The following is a 21,452-nucleotide window of genomic DNA, read 5'->3' as shown; positions in this document are numbered from 1 at the left end:
GATGGCGAAATTTTTAAAGATAAACTTCTTTCAATTTCTATGAAAATAATTTAATTAATTTTAGTTTGTTCGAATTTATTTTGTCCATAATTTCAAACAACTCAATACATTTGACTTCCAAGTTCCAACAATCACAATTTATGGTATGGATTTCTAAATCTAATGCAATCTGATATCCTAAGCATATCAGTATGTATATTATATAGCTTTTGCATTGTATATTGATTTTTCTTCTTTGAGATCTGCAATCTTAATGATTTAGTAATCTAAAGATACTATTATTGTATGCTGTTTTTGCTTTATCTATTAAATAATCTTTGAATTCCTTTTTGTTTAGTTGGTTCATTTTAGATATGGAACATGAAACTCCTATTGTAAAATTCAAGGCTCATTTTCTCTTGATTTCACCTCTTAGCCTATTTTAACAGTTACCACTTGATATGCCTCGGTTAGTTTTTAGTTAAGGATAGTTCAATCATCTTTATTTTGCATTAAAGAATGAAGTTCAAATTAGTATTTCTTTTAAACAAAGGTACAATTCCATTAACAGAAATTCTGCTGTCAGGATAGAGTTTTCGATCAACACATAAAAGACATGAGGTGTCAAATTTAAAGGGTACTATGTGAATATTGCTGTACATGCTAAAAATTTGTAAATTGTTACTCTTTTATTTGAATACTTTTCCTGTTGTATGTATAATATTACTAATACTAAGAATTGATGAATTATGAGTTGAACTGAACTAAAATAAATAATTGAATCTTTTAGAAAAAAAATTTGTTTTGCTCTATTTTGTTCTGAATTACTTAAAATGCTTTATTGAATTTTTTTTTTGTTAAATTTCTTTTAACTGAATGGTTGAATTTTTGTTGTGGCATTGAAGACAATTCTTGAATTTTTGTTATGCTAATATTTTTTTGTTTAGATTGGATTGTTGAACTTTGTTATTGAACTTAGATGGTTGTAATTGGCATTAAACATAATTTTGTAATTTTTGTTAAACTGTTAAATTTTTTATGTGATATTGAACTGACTTGTTAAATATTTGTTGTTTATTTTTTTTAATAGAAATGGCGGCGAATCAAGCTAATGTAAGTGAAAATCTGACTAACAATCCAACTTCTCAATTAAGAAGTACAACTGGAATTGCTTGTAAAAGAAAATTTGTTAAGAATGCTCTTGGAAGTAGAACTGATGTAGGATGGGAGCATGGGATATCTGTTGGAGAAGATGGGAAAAAAATACAATGCAAATATTGTCATAAGATTTTTTCAGGAGTTTATAGATTGAAACACCACTTAGTGGAAGCTCAAAAAGATGTTGGAGCTTGTACAGCTATTACTGATGAAGTTAAAAAGCAAATGTGAGATGTTGTGAGTGGGTTACAAGTGAATTTGATTAAGAAAACAAATATGGGTGGAGCAAGCCCAGCTGGAGCTGTTGCAGAAGGTGACACTGCTGCTGAAAAAAGAAAGGGAAAAGAATTGGAGGAAAACATATTCAAGAAAACGTGCATTAGTACTCAATCAACAATCAACAATATATTTAAGAAGAATTTGAGGGAGGAAGTATGTTTAGAGATTATTGTTTCTTTCTATAATAATGGTATCCCCTTCAACGTATCAAGGAGCGAGGAATACACCAGAATATTTAAGAAAGCTGTAAGATATAGAATAGGATTCAAGCCACCCTCCTACCATGAATTAAGGCTTCCTCTTTTGAAGAAACACATGGAACTTGTTCAACAATCACTAGAAGAACATAGAACATATTGGAAGCAAGTTGGTTGTACAATAATGACTGACGGTTGGACAGATAAGAGAAGACGGACCATCCTAAATTTTTTGGTTAATAGTCCTAAATGGACTGTGTTTTTGAAATCTATTGATGCCTCTCATATTACTAAGACAGCTGACAAAATTTTTAAAATGATAGACGATGTGGTTGAAGAGGTTGGTGAAGAAAATGTCATTCAAGTTGTCACCGACAATGCGGCTAATTACAAAGCTGTAGGAGAAATGCTAATGAAAAAGAGGAAAAAGTTATTTTGGACGCCTTGCGCAGCACATTGCACTGACTTAATGTTAGAAGACTTGGAGAAAAAAGCAACACTTCACAAAGACACGATTTATAGAGGTAGAAAGATTACTACTTACATATATGCTAGGACTGCTCTCATTTCACTACTACACATCCACACCAAAGGAAAAGATTTGATGAGGCCTGGTATGACCCGTTTTGCAACTTCCTACCTTACTTTGGGATGCCTCAATGACAACAAAGGTTCCTTAATAAGAATATTTTTTTTTCCCGATCAATGGACTTCTAGTAAGTTTGCAAAGACAAAAGATGGAAAAATAATTGCAAGTGTGGCGTTGGATAAGATGTTTTGGAAAGAGGTGGTGATTTGCTTGAGGGATACCTACCATCTTCTTCATGTGCTTCGTATGGTGGATTCAAAAGAAAAGCCGGTAATGGAGTTTATTTATGAAGAAATAAAAAATGCGAAGGAGAAAATACGAGGTGCATTTTAAGGAGTTGAGACAAGGTAAATTGCCTAACTATTTTTTTTTTATTTTATTAATGCATGAATAATATTCTTTATTTTGTAACTAATTTATTAATTTTTCTATGTTTTAGTTACATACCTATTTGGGATATTATTGATGCAAGACAAGTGTAATTACCCGTGCCATGCACGTGATAAAATTAAAATTAAAATTTTAAGTTGTTTTGTTAAAATTAATTTGAATTATAATAATTTGACTAATAAAAAAGTAATGAATTATGCATTGTTTGTTTTTTCTTAATTTAGTATTAATTGTATTAACTCTAAAATAGTTATTAACCGGTTTTAGTAATCTAGTTTCTTCAATAAATCAGACATATATACTGAATGTGACCATAAATAATCTAGTAATACCTAAATCCACCAATAAATTGTTTGATGAGTTTGGAAAACTCTTGATTAATATTTATGATGGCTAAACATAATTAAAAATAATTAACTGCAAAAATTAATAATCTGATTTGAATAAATAATTTTTGTTGCAGGTTTTTATATTGGGCCGAAAAATGAATTTTTGGCTTAAGCCCAATAACCAGCCTTGTTGCATGAGTATATACTAAGTGGCTGAAATTTTATATTGTTGGGCCAAGCTTAATGTTGCTTACAACCAAGCCCATGGTTAATTTTCTATGAGAGCTTCCTATGCTTGATCCGCTACACAACTCATCAGGAAAGCAAATGTTAACCAAATGGGCCAGTTTTAATTTCAATATTACAAGCCCAAATTCTATTAAGTAATGAATTGTTCCTACCTTGGTCCGAAACCAAAGAAAAGTGAAAGCAAAGTGCTTCCAACGGAACCAAGCCTTAACCATGTGATGGATTTCAAAATCTATTACATTGTTAATTAATGCATGGGGAACATGAGAGAGAAAAGTTCATCTGAATTGATTGATGGGTGTAATGACTACACGCCACTCTAAGCTAGGGAAGTAAAAGCAACTTTCACCAACTAATTGGTTTATTACATTTGAATTGCTTTTGCTTCAAGCTGTTTATTTTCTCTCATCTCTCTCTTCTTTTCGGTCAATATCCAGAAAACAAAGAAAGCCATGGAAGCTACATGGAGCTACTGAAATGAAGTTGCATGCATCAAGACCATCAAGCTAATGATGGCAAGAAAACATACTAAAATAAAAATGAGCCATGGCTAAGATACTTACCAAATATGGTCAGATTTGGTGAGGTTATCTTGAGCTTTGCATGCTCAAAAAGGAAGAAGAAGATCTCGGCCAGCAAGGGAGATTCTTGAAGCATGGCTTGTCTTTGATTCTGTTCAACCACCACAGGGAGTAGCTAGAGTGGCGAAGTGATGGTTGAAGGCAGAGATTGAAGCAGATGAAGTCATCATCATCATGAAGCATCAAGGGCCAGAATTCCATCTTGGAGAGCAAGCCAAGGATGGAGAGCTCGGATTGATGAAGGGTGATGATCAAGAAAGGACTAGAGGTAATTGCATGTTGGTTAATGCATGGTTATCTCTTCTCTCTCTTTGTGGCCGAACCGGTTTTGTTGAAGGAGGAAGAAGTTGGTTCGGTTTTGGCTTCAAGTGTGGAGGCTTTCCTCTTCTTTAAAAAGGGGGAACAACCACTGTTTGAAGCAAGGAGAAAAATTGAGAGTGCAAGGCACAGAGTTCTCAGAGCTACCTGAGCTAACAGTTTTCTCTTCTCCTTCAATGTATTCTGTTTAGTATTTTTCTGTTTAATTTTGTCATGTCTTGAGTCTCATGGTAAAAGGCAAACAGTGAGGTTTGTAATGAAAAAGCCATAGAGCGGAAAAAGGCAGAGAGTGCAAAATTAAAAGAAAAAGCCATAGATGTCTTAGAGTTCCTTTGTTCATCTATGTTGTGTTTCATGATTCTGTGGGAATCCCCTTGTAAGTTGGGTTAGCACTTTACAAGTTGTAATCAGATTGATTATAGTGAAATTCCATCATGTTTGTGATGGAGACTGGATGTAGGCTGCACTGCACTTAGCAGCTGAACCAGGATATATCTGGGTGTAATCTTCAACTCTTCTCTCCTACATTTCTATTTCTACTGCACAGGAGCAAAAACTAATATTATCTTGTGGCTAGGGACGAGACAAAACAAAGTTGCTCGTGTCCAGTGACGAGCAAAAACAGAAAAGTCTCCTCTGAGTTCAGCAAGTGTTAGCAACGTAAAAAGGGGGCTAAGATTCAACCCCCCCTTCTCTTAGCCACTGAAACCATCAATTGGTATCAGAGCTTGGTCTCAAAGAGATCAAGCTTTGCAGCTTGGAGTAAAGATCCTCATGGCAGAAAACAGTGGCACAAATGTGGTGTCTTATAATCTAACTGAAGGACAATCAAGCAACAGACCCCCTCTTTTCAATGGAAAAAATTATACCTATTGGAAGGAGAGGATGAAGATATTCGTACAAGCAGTGGATTACAGACTTTGGAAGATTATTCTCGAAGGACCTCAATTTTCAACTACCACGAGTGCAGAAGGAGTTGTTTCTCTCAAACCAGAAGCAAGATGGACCGAGGAAGATAGGAAGAAGGTGGAGTTAAATGCCAAGGCAATAAATCTGCTCAATTGTGCTATCAGCTTCGAGGAGTACCGACGGGTATCAAGATGCACAACGGCAAAGGAAATCTGGGACAAATTGCAAATCACCCATGAAGGAACCACCATTGTCAAGAAGACTCGGACAGATATGCTAAATAGAGAATATGAAATGTTTGCAATGAAGGAAGGAGAGTCCATTGATGAACTGTTCGAACGGTTCAATGCTATCATTGTTGGCTTAGATGCTCTGGGAATTACACATTCTGATTCTGTGCTAGTGAGAAGAGTGTTAAGATGTCTCACAAAAGAGTGGGAAACTAAAGCTTTAATTATTTCTGAGAGCAGTAGCTTAGACTCCATGACACTTGATGGTTTGAGAGGAAATCTTCTTGCTTTTGAAAATACCTATTTGAAAAAAGATACAAAAAAGAAAGGAATTGCATTTTCTTCTGTGACTAACCCTCTGGATGATGAATCCAGTGATAACTCTTCTGAAAATGAGTTTGTTTTATTTGCAAAAAAATTCAGGAAAATGGCAAAGCTCAAAGGCAAAGGCAGCAGCTCAAGGAGGATGAAGAAAGACTTGAGCAAAGTAATTTGTTACAATTGCAAGGAAATGGGGCATTTCAAATCTGATTGTCCCAAGCTGAAGAAGGAGGAAAAGGCGAAAAAAAGAAAGAAGAAAGGACTGATGGCCACATGGGAAGACTTGGAGAATGACTCTGATGATGATGATGAAGAAACCGAGACCAAGTCACAAACATGTCTCATGGCAGACCACATAGATCAGGTAGTCTTTCATAACCCTAATACTGAAGATCTCCATCTTATGATAGACCACCTTTCTAAAAAAATAAGATGTTTTCTGCTTGAAAATCAAGAACTTGAACAGCAAATTACCATTCTTAAGGCCGAAAACAGTTTTCTAAAAGAAAAAGTGAGAGAGGCCGAAACTGCTTGTGATCTTGTTGAAGAAAATAAGCAGTTAAGAGCCCAAGTTAGGAGCTGTGAAAGTAACCATTGTGTTCTTGCATATGTGGACTGTTTTAAACAAAATGAAGAGTTGCTTAAAAAGGTTAAAAGACTTGAGGAAGACTTGGCCAAATTTACACAAAGTTCTGAAAGTTTAAATCACATCTTGGCTAGTCAAAAACCTCTTTATGATAAGGCTGGGTTGGGGTTTCATAAATCTGAAAATTCACATTTTGAAAATATTGCTTCATCTTCTAATGACACAAGATTTCAAGATCCCACCTACTTTAACAAAAAGGCAACTCCAAGATTTTGTAGACTATGCAATCGGAATGGACACTTTCCCATTCAATGCTTTTTCGGTGAAAGAATGGTTGGTGACAAAGTTTATAAAATTGTTTTTGATTACAATGGCTTAGGACATAGAAGATGGTTTAACGTAAAAGGATCCAAAAAGATTTGGATACCTAAGGTTACTTAAGCATTGTTTTGTAGGTGTGCCTAGCATCCAAAAGGAAGGAAAATGTGTGGTATATGGACAGCGGATGCTCTAGGCATATGACCGGAAAGGCAACCTTCTTCATAAAGCTTGATGACTATGATGGAGGACTTGTCACTTTCGGTGATGATGCAAAAGGAAAAATTGTGGCTGTTGGGAAAGTTGGTAAAAATTTTTCTTCTTGTATAAATGATGTTCTCCTTGTACATGGCTTGAAACATAATTTGCTTAGTGTTAGTCAACTTTGTGATTTGGGTTTTGAAGTTATCTTTAAGAAATCTGTTTGTTTAGTTGTGTGTGAAAAGACTGGGAATGTTCTTCTTGAAGCTAAAAGATGCAACAATGTGTATGGATTAACTCTTGAGGATTTAAAGGAACAAAATGTAACATGCTTCACATCTTTTGAATCTGAAAAATGGCTTTGGCATAGAAAGTTGGGACATGCTAGCATGTATCAAATTTCTAAGCTAGTCAAAAGAAATTTGGTTAGAGGGATCCCAAACATCAAGTTTGATAAGGATCTTACTTGTGACGCTTGTCAATTAGGCAAACAAGTAAAATCCTCTTTTAAATCAAAAGATGGAATCTCAACCAAAAGGCCATTAGAAATGTTACATATTGATCTTTTTGGTCCTACTAGAACTCAAAGTTTAGGAGGTAAACATTATGGTCTTGTGGTGGTAGATGATTACTCTAGATTTGGTTGGGTACTTTTCCTTGCTCATAAGAATGATGCTTTTCATGATTTTTCCACCCTTTGTAAGAAAATTCAAAATGAAAAGGATTTGAAAATTGCCCATTTAAGAAGTGATCATGGAAGAGAATTTGAAAATCAAGATTTTGAAAAATTTTGTGATGACTTAGGGATTTCTCATAATTTTTCATGTCCTAGAACCCGCCAACAAAATGGGGTGGTTGAAAGAAGGAATAGAAGCCTTCAAGAAATGACTAGGGCTATGTTATGTGAGAGTGAAATTCCTAAATTCTTATGGGCTGAGGCTGTGAACACAGCATGTTATATTTTGAATAGAACAATCATTAGAAAAGGGTTAAAGAAAACACCTTATGAGCTATGGAAAGGAACCCCTCCAAATCTTAAATACTTTCATATTTTTGGATGCAAATGTTTTGTGCTTAATAATAAGGAAAACCTTGGAAAATTTGATCCAAAATCATATGAAGGAATGTTTGTTGGATATTCCACCACAAGTAAGGCCTATAGGGTTTATCTCAAGGAGCATAGGACAATAGAGGAATCCATACATGTTACTTTTTGTGATTCTAACTTAATTCCCAGTATTGTGAAGGATATTGATTCAGATTGTGAAGAGGCTGCAACAAGTAATGAAAATCCCAAATCTGTGCAAAATGAAGAATCTGTCAGCCCAGTTTTATCTCGTCAGATTATAGGAGAAACTTCCATTTTATCTCCAGAGCAGACACGAGAAACTGAAACAGTGAGACCACCAGAAGTTCATCAAAGTTCAACACCCGGCCGAAAACCTAGAGAATGGAAGTCTATGAGGGGTTATCCTCATGACTTCATCATTGGTGATCCCTCTCATGGTGTAACAACAAGATCCTCCACCAAAAGGCAAACCAAACCTAGCAACTTTGCTCTCTTGTCACAAATGGAGCCCAACAATGTCAAACAAGCCCTTGAAGATCCATCATGGGTCAAGGCCATGCAAGAGGAGCTAGCTCAATTCGACAAGAATGAGGTTTGAACATTAGTACCTTATTCAGATGGTATGAAGGTAACGGGTACTAAGTGGGTCTTTAAAAATAAACTTGGTGAGGATGGACAAGTTGTTCGTAACAAGGCTAGATTAGTGGCCCAAGGTTACGATCAAGAAGAGGGTATAGATTTTGATGAGTCTTTTGCTCCGGTAGCTAGAATGGAAGCAATTCGGTTGCTTCTTGCCTATGCCGCCCATAAAGGTTTCAAAATGTTTCAAATGGATGTTAAGTGTGCTTTCCTTAATGGCTTTATTGATAGAGAAGTGTATGTGGCACAACCCCCCGGTTTTGAACATAAAGAGTTTCCAAATCATGTTTTTAAATTATCTAAGGCTCTTTATGGGCTTAGACAAGCTCCAAGAGCTTGGTATGAAAGGCTTAGTGCCTTCTTGTTGGAAAATGAATTTCAAAGGGGTACCACCGACACTACTTTATTCATTAAAGCATCTAATGATGATATACTTCTTGTTCAAGTTTATGTTGATGACATTGTATTTGGTTCGGCCAACATTTCCTTGTGTGAAGAGTTTGGAAAACTCATGACTAGTGAGTTTGAAATGAGTTTAATGGGAGAGCTTACTTTCTTTCTTGGCCTCCAAATTAAACAAACTCCTAGTGGCACTTTTATTTACCAAGGAAAATATGCAAAAGAACTTATTAAAAAGTTTGGCCTAGAAAATTTCAAAGCAATGGGCACTCCAATGCATCCTAATACAAAACTTGAAAAAGATGACGATGGCCAAGATGTGGATGAAACAAGGTATAGAGGAATGATAGGTTCACTCATGTACCTTACCTCCTCTAGACCGGATATTGTTCAAAGTGTGGGTGTATGTTCAAGATTTCAATCTCACCCAAAAGAATCCCATCTTACGGCTGTTAAACGCATCATTAGATACATTAAGGGAACTTGTGATTATGGCTTGTGGTATCCTAAATCTGATGAATTTTGTGCAGTAGGGTTTTATGATGCAGATTATGCGGGAGATAGAGTGGATAGAAGAAGCACGTCCGGCATGTGTTGCTTCCTTGGAAGCTCACTCAACATGTGGTCAAGCAAGAAACAAGCCACAGTGGCTTTATCCACCGCTGAAGCAGAATATATTTCCGCATCTGCATGTTGCACCCAATTAATTTGGTTAAAAATACAATTGGAAGATTACAAATTAAAAATCAATAGTATACCCCTATTTTGTGATAATATGAGTGCAATAAATATTTCAAAAAATCCTGTTTTGCACTCAAGAACCAAGCACATTGAGATAAAGTATCATTTTATTAGGGAACATGTGCAAAAGGGTACTATTGATATTCAATTTGTAAAATCAGAAGATCAAATTGCTGATATTTTTACAAAACCCCTCTGTGAAGACAGATTCTGTACCTTGAGAAAAAGTTTGGGAATGTTTGATTTAAGTTTCATTGAAAATTTGTGAATATTTGATTCTGATAAGTTTTTGCTCGTAGGTTTGGACGAGAAACAATAAATGGCAGAATGGAAAAGCTGTGGTCAAGGGGGAGGCAACGCAGAATTCGAATTTTATGGGCCCCACCAAAAATTCTTTGACCCCACCATGACAGTTTTGTTAGTTTCATTTCTTTTGAAAAATTAAATCAACAAAATCCCTTGGTTGTCTCATCAAATCTTGTTGGAAGAAGCATGTTGTCAAATCAAATCTTTCCCTCCAACTAATCCCTTGATTTAGGGAAACCTCTTTTCAGTTTTTGAAACCCCCATGGATAATAACCGCTCTCTTAATGGGTAATAACTTCTCTCATTCTCTCTCCAATTAAGCATTTAATGCTTCTCTAACCTCCCATCACTCACCTCACTATTCGGCCACCCTTTCATCTCCAACTTCCATCTCCATTGATCTCTTTCATTATGAAAAAGAAAACAGCCCCAAGAAAGAGTGAGAGAATTCGCCAATCTCAAAAACCCTCTACACCCCAATCACACACCCACATTCACATCCATTCCACTTCCTCCTCTTCTCTTTCACCCCCCTCCAAGAGAACCGAGACTATGAGGCGCAAAGTTATTGCTCAAAAATCTTCTGGAAGAAGGAAGAGCGAGAAGGCGAAGGAGCCCAGCATTGAAGAGGAAGTAGAGGAGTCTCATACCTCACCTTCTCCATCATCGCCGAAAAGACCTTCTCCACATGCATCCGGAAAGAGTTCCAAGAAGACGAAGGGTTTCGAGTTCCATGAGACCAGAGAACCCGCGAACCTTGGAGTTCAAGAACAAGTTTCACAAACAACACTCACATTTCGATCCTTCCAGGTTCTCTACGTGTGCTGCTTTTGAATTCCACAATGACGTCCTAGTGAAACGGCATTTGTGTCTCTCTTATCTAGTGAATCTAAAATCTCTGGCATCCAAAGGACTCGATTTACAGCCCATGTTTGAAGGTCTTAAATGGTCACCTCTGCTTCATATTCATAAAATGGTGTACCCAGGGCTGGTTAGGCAGTTCTATGCGAATCTAAGGTTTATTGATGGCAGCCTTCACTCTTATGTGAAACGGGTTCAGATCATACTGGATTCTGAAACAATCTCTTCTGCCCTTGGATACATTGATGAAGGGCCAAAGGTTTATATGAGTGATAAATGGGACTCACATGTAGGAATTACATACAAGCAAGTGATTCATCAAATCTGTGAAAATCTGTCTGGCCTAGATGGAACTATTCCGACCCATAAGGCTTTGGGTCCAACTAACTCTCTGCTGCATCGCATCATAACTCACATTCTCACTCCTCAAAGTGGTTCTCACAACAGGGTAACTGTATCTGATTGTCTCATAATATTTGCTTTAGTTACTTCAACTCCTATTTCATTTAGCTATATTATGATTCGTCACATGTGGGAGTCTGTGAAAAGTACAAAAAAGGCCAATCTACCTTATGGAATGTTTCTTACGTGCATTTTTGAGTACTTTAAGGTAGATTTAACCAATGAGGATGTAGAGAACCGTGTTTCCATGATTAGAGCAGGCGGAGCTGCAAAAAGAGGAAAGAAATCTGATGATGACTTTGAAGGCCGCCCAGAATCCTCAAAGACAATTGGTTCCCTCAGAGAGATTCTCACAGAATTCACCAATATGTCCGATCTCATGGTTCAATTTCACAAGTCTGCCCGCAAGCTTGCTTATGAGAATGAATTGGCATGGAAGAAATGTCAAGAGAGGGTCAGCCTAATGTTGGAAAGCCTTGAAAAAGAAGCTGGCAGTGATGGCGCCGAGGAGGAGCCTTACTTTAATCTCTTTGATGATTAACTCTCTGGTTACTATTTGATATTGGCACAATTTGGCTCAATTAGCTCTTTTGTTTTTTTGTTAGGATTGCAATTGACACTAGCTACCTAGGTGATACTTTGATGACACCATTTGGTTATGTTTTGGACTGTTATATGGCATATTCTGTTTTCTATATCAATGTTTTGTGCAGGTGCCCCCATGATGACAAAAGGGGGAGGAATTTAAGGTTCCAAAATTGAAATTGGAACGAAACAGGGGCTGGAGAAAAACAGGGGAACAGGGGATGAAATTTTCAAAATTGAAAATTCATGATCACCCTTGTTCAAAGAATGCATGTTGTTATTGCATTCACTATGGTTGCTGCTTAGTTTATCATAATGCATTCATTATGGTCGCTGCTTAGTTTATCAGGATTAATTAATGATCATTTGGCATTTGGTTTATAATGATGGTTGAATTATGCCTGATTACTGATTCATCATTGATAAACTTTTTGGATTAAAAACTTATTTTTGGCAGTTCCTTTAAACTATGTAATAAAACTGCCCTGTTTGTTTGCTCAAATACTTTTCCATCATGTTGTTTTGCTCTGATATTTTTAACAGGAAAGGATTTGAAAAACATTTTGATAATTTTTGTATGAAAATAGTTTGAGCAGTAAATCAGTTTATGATATCAAATAAGTTTTTGATTATCAATTAAAACTGCTCATAAATCAAGCATTTAGCATCATAAAATATGCTAAATAACATTACTACTTGAAGCTTGATTTAAAAATGTTACAGGTTGAGTGCTTCCCTTGGTAACATAAGCATACATCAAGGGGGAGCATTGTGACATTTTGAAAGGGGGAGAAATTCAAATCAAAGGGAGTATTCTTTACTCATTCTCTAAATTTTTCCCATTTCAATTTTAATAATGTTTGTCATCAAGGGGGAGATTGATGAGTTTGGAAAACTCTTGATTAATATTTATGATGGCTAAACATTATTAAAAATAATTAACTGCAAAAATTAATAATCTGATTTGAATAAATAATTTTTGTTGCAGGTTTTTATATTGGGCCGAAAAATGAATTTCTGGCTTAAGCCCAATAACCAGCCTTGTTGCATGAGTATATACTAAGTGGCTGAAATTTTATATTGTTGGGCCAAGCTTAATGTTGCTTACAACCAAGCCCATGGTTAATTTTCTATGAGAGCTTCCTATGCTTGATCCGCTACACAACTCATCAGGAAAGCAAATGTTAACCAAATGGGCCAGTTTTAATTTCAATATTACAAGCCCAAATTCTATTAAGTAATGAATTGTTCCTACCTTGGTCCAAAACCAAAGAAAAGTGAAAGCAAAGTGCTTCCAACGGAACCAAGCCTTAACCATGTGATGGATTTCAAAATCTATTACATTGTTAATTAATGCATGGGGAACATGAGAGAGAAAAGTTCATCTGAATTGATTGATGGGTGTAATGACTACACGCCACTCTAAGCTAGGGAAGTAAAAGCAACTTTCACCAACTAATTGGTTTATTACATTTGAATTGCTTTTGCTTCAAGCTGTTTATTTTCTCTCATCTCTCTCTTCTTTTCGGTCAATATCCAGAAAACAAAGAAAGCCATGGAAGCTACATGGAGCTACCGAAATGAAGTTGCATGCATCAAGACCATCAAGCTAATGATGGCAAGAAAACATACTAAAATAAAAATGAGTCGTGGCTAAGATACTTACCAAATATGGTCAGATTTGGTGAGGTTATCTTGAGCTTTGCATGCTCAAAAAGGAAGAAGAAGATCTCGGCCAGCAAGGGAGATTCTTGAAGCATGGCTTGTCTTTGATTCTGTTCAACCACCACAGGGAGTAGCTAGAGTGGCGAAGTGATGGTTGAAGGCAGAGATTGAAGCAGATGAAGTCATCATCATCATGAAGCATCAAGGGCCAGAATTCCATCTTGGAGAGCAAGCCAAGGATGGAGAGCTCGGATTGATGAAGGGTGATGATCAAGAAAGGACTAGAGGTAATTGCATGTTGGTTAATGCATGGTTATCTCTTCTCTCTCTTTGTGGCCGAACCGGTTTTGTTGAAGGAGGAAGAAGTTGGTTCGGTTTTGGCTTCAAGTGTGGAGGCTTTCCTCTTCTTTAAAAAGGGGGAACAACCACTGTTTGAAGCAAGGAGAAAAATTGAGAGTGCAAGGCACAGAGTTCTCAGAGCTACCTGAGCTAACAGTTTTCTCTTCTCCTTCAATGTATTCTGTTTAGTATTTTTCTGTTTAATTTTATCATGTCTTGAGTCTCATGGTAAAAGGCAAACAGTGAGGTTTGTAATGAAAAAGCCATAGAGCGGAAAAAGGCAGAGAGTGCAAAATTAAAAGAAAAAGCCATAGATGTCTTAGAGTTCCTTTGTTCATCTATGTTGTGTTTCATGATTTTGTGGGAATCCCCTTGTAAGTTGGGTTAGCACTTTACAAGTTGTAATCAGATTGATTATAGTGAAATTCCATCATGTTTGTGATGGAGACTGGATGTAGGCTGCACTGCACTTAGCAGCTGAACCAGGATATATCTGGATGTAATCTTCAACTCTTCTCTCCTACATTTCTATTTCTACTGCACAGGAGCAAAAACTAATATTATCTCGTGGCTAGGGACGAGACAAAACAAAGTTGCTCGTGTCCAGTGACGAGCAAAAACAGAAAAGTCTCCTCTGAGTTCAGCAAGTGTTAGCAACGTAAAAAGGGGGCTAAGATTCAACCCCCCTTCTCTTAGCCACTGAAACCATCATTGTTATATGTGTAAGAACATATCAAAATCAGATGAAAATAACAACAAATTATTAGAGAATTCTAATGCAAAAAGTTCTCCAATAAATAATAAATAATTTAAACCCACTGAAAGAACCGAATATTGATGGTTTAGAAGTTATAGTAAATTCTCGTTGCAAGTATAGTTACTAAACCAAGCAATCAACCTTTCTTACAAAAGTTTTGGTTGTCACAAGTAACAAACCCCTTTAAAATTGATAACCGAGTATTTAAACCTCGGGTCGTCTTCTCAAGGAATTGCAGGGAAGTATGTTCTTATTATTGGTTATGAGTCTTGTAAATTGGGGGTTTTGAAAGTAAGGAACCAGTATGTTAAATGATAAGAAAAATAAAATAATAATAATAAAATAAACTCTTGGCAAGGTATTAGAATTGGAAGTCCTATCCTTATCAATTGTGATGAGAATTGGATTTTAATCCCACTTTGTTAACCTCTAACTATGAAGGTAAATCAAGTGGATTAATTAGCTTAATCCTCAGGTCCTAGTCAATTCCTATGGAAAGACTAGAGTTATTGGAGCAACTCCCAATTTCAACCACTGCTTTATTTGACAGCTCAAGCGTTACCAATTACTTAAGCAAAGCCAAAAGGGAGAAAATATCTAAATTAAATTAAAAGCATCAATATAAATAAAGCAAAGCAATCTTAAATCTGAAATACCTCAAATAATATTAATTAAGAAAATCATAACATGAATGTAGCATAAGTCAAATTGAAAAGATAAATAATAATTAAAAGTATATAATAAAAGTAGAAAATAAATAAGAGGAACATTGAACCTGTGATGAAGAAGAAATAATCCTAAATCCTAAAACTAAATCCTAAGAGAGAGGAGAGAACCTCTCTCTCTAAAAACTACATCTAAATCCTAAAATTGTGTATTATGAACTTATTCTTATGAATGAATGGATTCCCCCACTTTATAGCCTCTAATCTGTGTTTTCTGGGTCGAAAACTGGGTCGAAAACAGCCCAGAAATTGTTGGAGAAGAAATCTGCCACGCTGATTTTCGGAACTACGACGCGTCCGCGTGAAGCACGCATTCGCGTCACTTAGCGTCAAGGCAACCATAGCATATTATATATCAAATCGAAGCCCCGGACGTTAGGTTTTCAGTGCAACTGAAACCGCGTCATTTGGACCTCTGTAGCTAAAGTTATAGCCGTTTGAGTGCAAAGAGGTCAGGCTGGACAGCTTAGCAATTTCTCCAACTTCTTGTATTCCTTCCACTTTTGCATGCTTCCTTTCCATCCTCTGAGCCATTCCTGCCCTGTAATATCTGAAAACACTTAACACACATATCAAGGCATATAATGGTAATAAGAGAGGATCAAACATAGGAAACTTAAGGCCAAAGAAGCATGTTTTCAATCAAAGCACATAATTAGGAAGGCTAATGTAAAACCATGCGAATAATATGAATAAGTGGGTAAAGAGTTGATAAAAACTACCTAATTGAGCACAAGATAAACCATAAAATAGTGGTTTATCAACCTCCCCACACTTAAACATTAGCATGTCCTCATGCTAAGCTCAAGAGAAACTATAAAGGGGTGAAGAGGAATGGTAGAATGTATGAAATGCAACCTATCTATATGAATGCAACTACATGCAAAATGTTTCTACCTACTTAGTTAAAAGTAAACAAATCCTTCAAGAAGAAATATGAATTGGATTTCACTAATTTAAATCATGAAAATGAAGTACAAATAGACTTGCAGGAAGAAAATAGCTCATGGAAGCAGGGAACAAGGAATTGAGCATCGAACCCTCACTGGTAGTGTATACACTCTAATCACTCAAGTGTTTTAGGTTTGATTCTCTCAATTCTCTACTAACCTTGCTTTCTAAGGCTTGCTCTTCATCTAACAATCAACATAAATTTAATGCACAGATACACATATCAAGAGGTCTTTTAAGGGTTGTAATGGGGTTAGGGTCAAGGTGGGATTGTATTTGGCCAAGTGGACTAAAATCTGAATCCTTAATTAACTTAAACTTTCCACCTAACTTTAGACAATCCATGTAATCATAATACCACATCTAACTATCCATTAACCATGTTTTCCACATATTCATACATTCTAATTTCAAGTACAGTACATATGCATTGCTTTCACCACTTACTTTGGGGCATTTTGTCCCCTTTTTGCTTAATTGCGCTTTTTTTTTCACTTTATATATATATATATATATATTTTTTTTTTTTCTTTTATTTTTCTCAATGCATATGATTAAATTATTGGATGCATGAATCATGTCCTAAACATTTTTTTTCACATTTTTAGAAAATTCTAACATACTCAATTCTCAAACCAAATGTTTCCAAATTCAACTTTTCCCATACTTAATTCATAAGCACTCTCACTAGTCTAAGCTAACCAAGGATTCAAATTAAGGACATTATTGTTTTTCGCTTAGAGTTAATGATGTGCTAAAGTAAAGAACAAATGGGTATAATAGGCTCAACATTGGTTTGCAAAGAATAATGAAAGGGTAAGGCCATATGGGTATGTAAGCTCAGTGAAACAAAGGCCTCAATCATGTAAGTGTATGCATACATCAAACCATGGAAATATAGAATTAAGCAAGACAAAGATCACAATTTTAGAGAGAAAAAATACACACCAAAAATAAAATATTGGTTGGTAAAATGCAACCAATTCAAATAGGCTCAAAAATCTCACAGGTTTTGTGTGTTCGAGCTCTGAACCATGTTCCAGTATAATATTTCTTCAAACAAGTGTAACATTAAATTTTATTCAAATTAGTGAAATACTCTTAAAAGGTTTCTTGAAAGAGAAAATATTACTTCAACCAAGTGGTAAAAGATGAACAAAATCAAATAAGCATGCAATCAAACATGCAAATGCAACAACTAACAAGGAAAATAAAATATTGGTGTTGAGAAGAAAATAACTAACCCATGGAGATCGGTATCGACCTCCCCACACTTAAAGATTGCACCGTCCTCGGTGCATGCTGAGATGTGCAGGTGGACGGGTTGTTCCAACTGATGCTTTTCTTCAAGGATTGTGCAGATGGACTTGGTTGTCTCCCCTTGTAGAAGTTTCTCCCTTTTTCCATCTTCGGTGGCCAGCCTGAAAGAAGAGAAAAAGAAGAACAGTAACTCAAAAATAAAGATAAAATAAAATATGGTTGGGTTAATGCCAGATAATGAGGGTCTCAATTACATGGTAGCTACAACATGCAAATGAGAAAATAGTAGAAGTACATGGCAAATCAAGAGTGCAAAAATTTGCAAAAATAGGGAAGAGAGTGTAGGTAAGGAGAGATAATATAAATTCATGTCAATGTAAAAGTAATACAGGTATAAAAGATTGACATTGATAAAAATAATATTACCTATCCAGAATAAAACAAGTCACTAAGCACCCAAAATAATTCAAGAGAAGATGCAACAGTTAAATAAGAAAATTTTAACACCAAAGGAAAAATAATGAATTTAGAAAAGAAATAAAAATGTGCACAAAATTAAGATGCAATGAATGAAATATGCAAAAAAATTAAGTAAAATAAAATGAGAGATAAGAAGAATAAGAAGGAAAAGAAGGGAAGAAGAAGTAAGTGAGAAAGGAGGGAGGAGAAATTAGGATTGGGGAAGAAAAGATAAGATATTTGGCAAATTAGGATAAGCTGTGCGGCGCAAGCGACGCGGACGCGTGAGTGACGCGGTCGCGTGACTTGCGCTTAAATTAATCGACGTGGTCGGGTCGGTCACGCGGACGCGTGACGCGTTTTGTGCTACTGGCGCGAGGGCAGCCTCGCGCTCGCACAACTCTCTGTTCAAAACTTAGTATTGCCAAAATTCAAGGTGACGCGTTCGCGTGGTTGACGCGATCGCGTGAGTGGCCATCATTGGGATATGACGCGGGCGCGTGAGGCATGCGTCCGCGTGGTAAGAATTGTGCGTACAGCACCAGTCCAACACCACTCTAGCACAACTTTCGGTCGTGCATCCTTTCTTACGTCGATTTCCAGGTCACGCGGCCGCGTGAGTGACGCGGACGCGTGGAGGGCATGTTTCCCATGTGACACGGACGCGTCAGCGACGCGGTCGCGTGGGGTGATTTGTGCCAAAGGCACGCCTCCAGCCATGCTCTTGCGTGACTCTCTGTTCAATTCTTTTCTTCAAAACGCACTGGTGACACGGACACGTCAGCGACGCTGCTGTGTCGCGTGCGTGCGTGTGTTTTTTTTTTTTATGCATGAAAATGCAAAATGCAATGCTAATATGAATGTTATGCAAAACTCCAGGTTCAATATAATAAAATAAAATAAAACTTGAAAACAAATAAAACTAAATAAAAATGAAAAAAAGACCGATCATACCATGGTGGGTTGTCTCCCACCTAACACTTTTAGTTAGAGTCCTTAAGTTGGACATTTGGTGAGTCCTTTGTTATGGTGGCTTGTGCTTGAACTCATCCAGGAATCTCCACCAATGTTTGTACTTCCAGTAACCTCCGGGGTCCCAAATTAAGCGTAGAAAGTCTTCAAGCAAGTTGAAGCAAGTGACAAGACCCCATGAGTGTTGATTGCTGGAATGAATTCCGGGGTCCCAAACTTTGCTTTTACACCCGTCTTTGTGTTGATCATTATGATTCCATCTGGGTAGCAAGCAATCTGAATTCTCACTAAAGTGGCCAAACAACTTCCTAGACCCATTCAGTTGAGCTTTACACCAACCTTTGCGTTTAAACTTAAAGCTTCCAACCATAATGAACCTTGCAGGACAATTCTTACCACTGGCCATCTTCCTCTTACTCTTAATGCCACAAAGAGCTCTAAGTTGACCATCCGTCTCCAGTAGCCCATATTCAAGTGGGATTAGAAAGCTAAGGGATATGCATTTTACCCACTTGAATGTTGTGAAGGATGATGGCAACTTAGGGGGAGGAGTCTCCAATAACTTTGGCAAGGTGATTTCAAGCTCTACTCCCTTGTGCTCTTTGACAACTTCCACCTCTTTGCAAACTTCTTTAATTTCAACCTCTTCCTCTTGGTAGCTTTCTTCCAATTCAATCTCTTCTTCATTACTTACCAAGGGCATGGGAGGTAGTGCTTTTTCTTCTTGAATTTCCATCTCTTGATCAACCTCTTCAAAGTCTTTAGCCATGATATGCCTTGGAGGTTGTACACCCTCCTCAACATCAATATCAAACGTCTTTGAAGGAGGTTCTATGGCTGGAGTTTCCCATGGAAGTTCTGCATCTCCTAAGTCTTCAACCACTTCTTCCTCCTCAATGGCAGGCGTAGCTTCTTCCAATTGTTTCAATATAAAATCGTGCTGCTCACTGTCCACCGGAGTTTCTAATATCTCCTTCATACTACGTTCTTCATTAGATTGCCCACATGAGGCCATGGGGGTTCCTTGAGTGTCCGAACATCGTGAAGGTAATCGATTTATCGCTTGATCCAGTTGGTGAAGGGTTGCTTGAAGTTTTGCACATGTTTTCGTGAGACGATCCCTTGATTCTTGTTGCGCTCGGCTATCATAAGTAGGATCATAGTGCTCTTGGATTGATGGATATGGAGATGGAAAATATTGATGCATGTTCCTGTTATAATTTCCATTCATTGCAACAACATTGGAACCAAACTCAAAGCGAGAGGGGTAAGAATTCATGGTAGCTAATAAAAATTAAAAACGAAAATAAAAAAAATTCAAATTAAAAGGTTATTGAAATTAAAATTTTTGAATTTGAAAAATTAAATTTTGAATTTTGAGTTTTTAAATTTTGAAATTCGAATTTTGAAATTTAAAATTTTGAAATTTGAAATTTGAATTTTTAAATTTTGAATTTTGATTTTTCAATTTTAAAATTTTGAAATTTGATTTTTGAAATAAGATAAGTGATGAGCGGATAATTTATACGCTTTTTGACATTGTTTTTAGTATGTTTTTAGTAGGATCTAGTTACTTTTAGGGATGTTTTTAATAGATTTTGTGTTAAATTCACATTTCTGGACTTTACTATGAGTTTGTGTGTTTTTCTGTGATTTCAGGTATTTTCTGGCTGAAATTGAGGGACTTGAGCAGAAATCAGATTCAGAGGTTGAAGAAGGACTACTGATGCTGTTGGATTCTGACCTCCCTGCACTCAAAGTGGATTTTCTGGAGCTACAGAACTCGAAATGGCGCGCTTCCAATTGCGTTGGAAAGTAGACATCCAGGGCTTTCCAACAATATATAATAGTCCATACTTTGGCCAAGAATTGACGATGTAAACTGGCGTTCAACGCCAGCTTTCTACCCAAATCTGGCGTCCAGCGCCAGAAAAGGATCCAAAACCAGAGTTGAACGCCCAAACTGGCACAGAAACTGGCGTTCAACTCCACAAATGGCCTCTGCACGTGCAACACTCAGGCTCAGCCCAAGCACACACCAAGTGGGCCCCAGAAGTGGATTTATGCATCAATTACTTACTCATGTAAACCCTAGTAGCTAGTTTATTATAAATAGGACCTCTTACTATTGTATTTGACATCCTGGATTGTATTTTGATCCTGTGATCTCGTTTAGGGGGCTGGCCATCTCGGCCATGCCTGGACCTTCCACTTATGTATTTTCAACGGTAGAGTTTCTACACTCCATAGATTAAGGTGTGGAGCTCTGCTGTTCCTCAAAGATTAATGCAAAGTACTACTGTTTTCTATTCAATTCTTCTTATTTCGCTTCTAAGATATCCATTCGCACCCAAGAACGTGATGAAGGTGATGATTATGTGTGACGCTCATCATCCTTCTCCCTTATGAACGCGTGCCTGACAAACACTTCTGTTCTACATGAAATAAGCTAGAATGAATATCTCTTAGATCTCCTAACCAGAATCTTCGTGGCGTAAGCTAGAATGATGGCGGCATTCAAGAGAATCCGGAAAGTCTAAACCTTGTCTGTGGTATTCCGAGTAGGATTCAATGATTGAATGACTGTGATGAGCTCCTAACTCGCGATTGCAGGGCGTTAGTGACAGACGCAAAAGGATAGTAAATCCTATTCCAGCATGATCGAGAACCGACAGATGAATAGCCGTG

The 21,452-nt window shown here is 36.8% G+C and overlaps 1 pseudogene; it reads left to right on the top strand.

Moving 5' to 3' along the window:
* The first annotated feature begins 1,071 nt into the window (after positions 1–1,071).
* LOC148573085 (uncharacterized) overlaps positions 1,072–21,452 on the top strand; it is a 52,557-nt pseudogene continuing 32,176 nt past the window's right edge.

The sequence above is a fragment of the Arachis ipaensis genome, chromosome B2 (assembly GCF_059453495.1).
Source record: "Arachis ipaensis isolate K30076 ecotype BB chromosome B2, ASM5945349v1, whole genome shotgun sequence".
Classification (NCBI taxonomy): domain Eukaryota; kingdom Viridiplantae; phylum Streptophyta; class Magnoliopsida; order Fabales; family Fabaceae; genus Arachis; species Arachis ipaensis.
The sequence above is the reverse complement of the archived record's forward strand: the minus strand, read 5'-3'. Positions and strand labels throughout refer to the sequence as shown.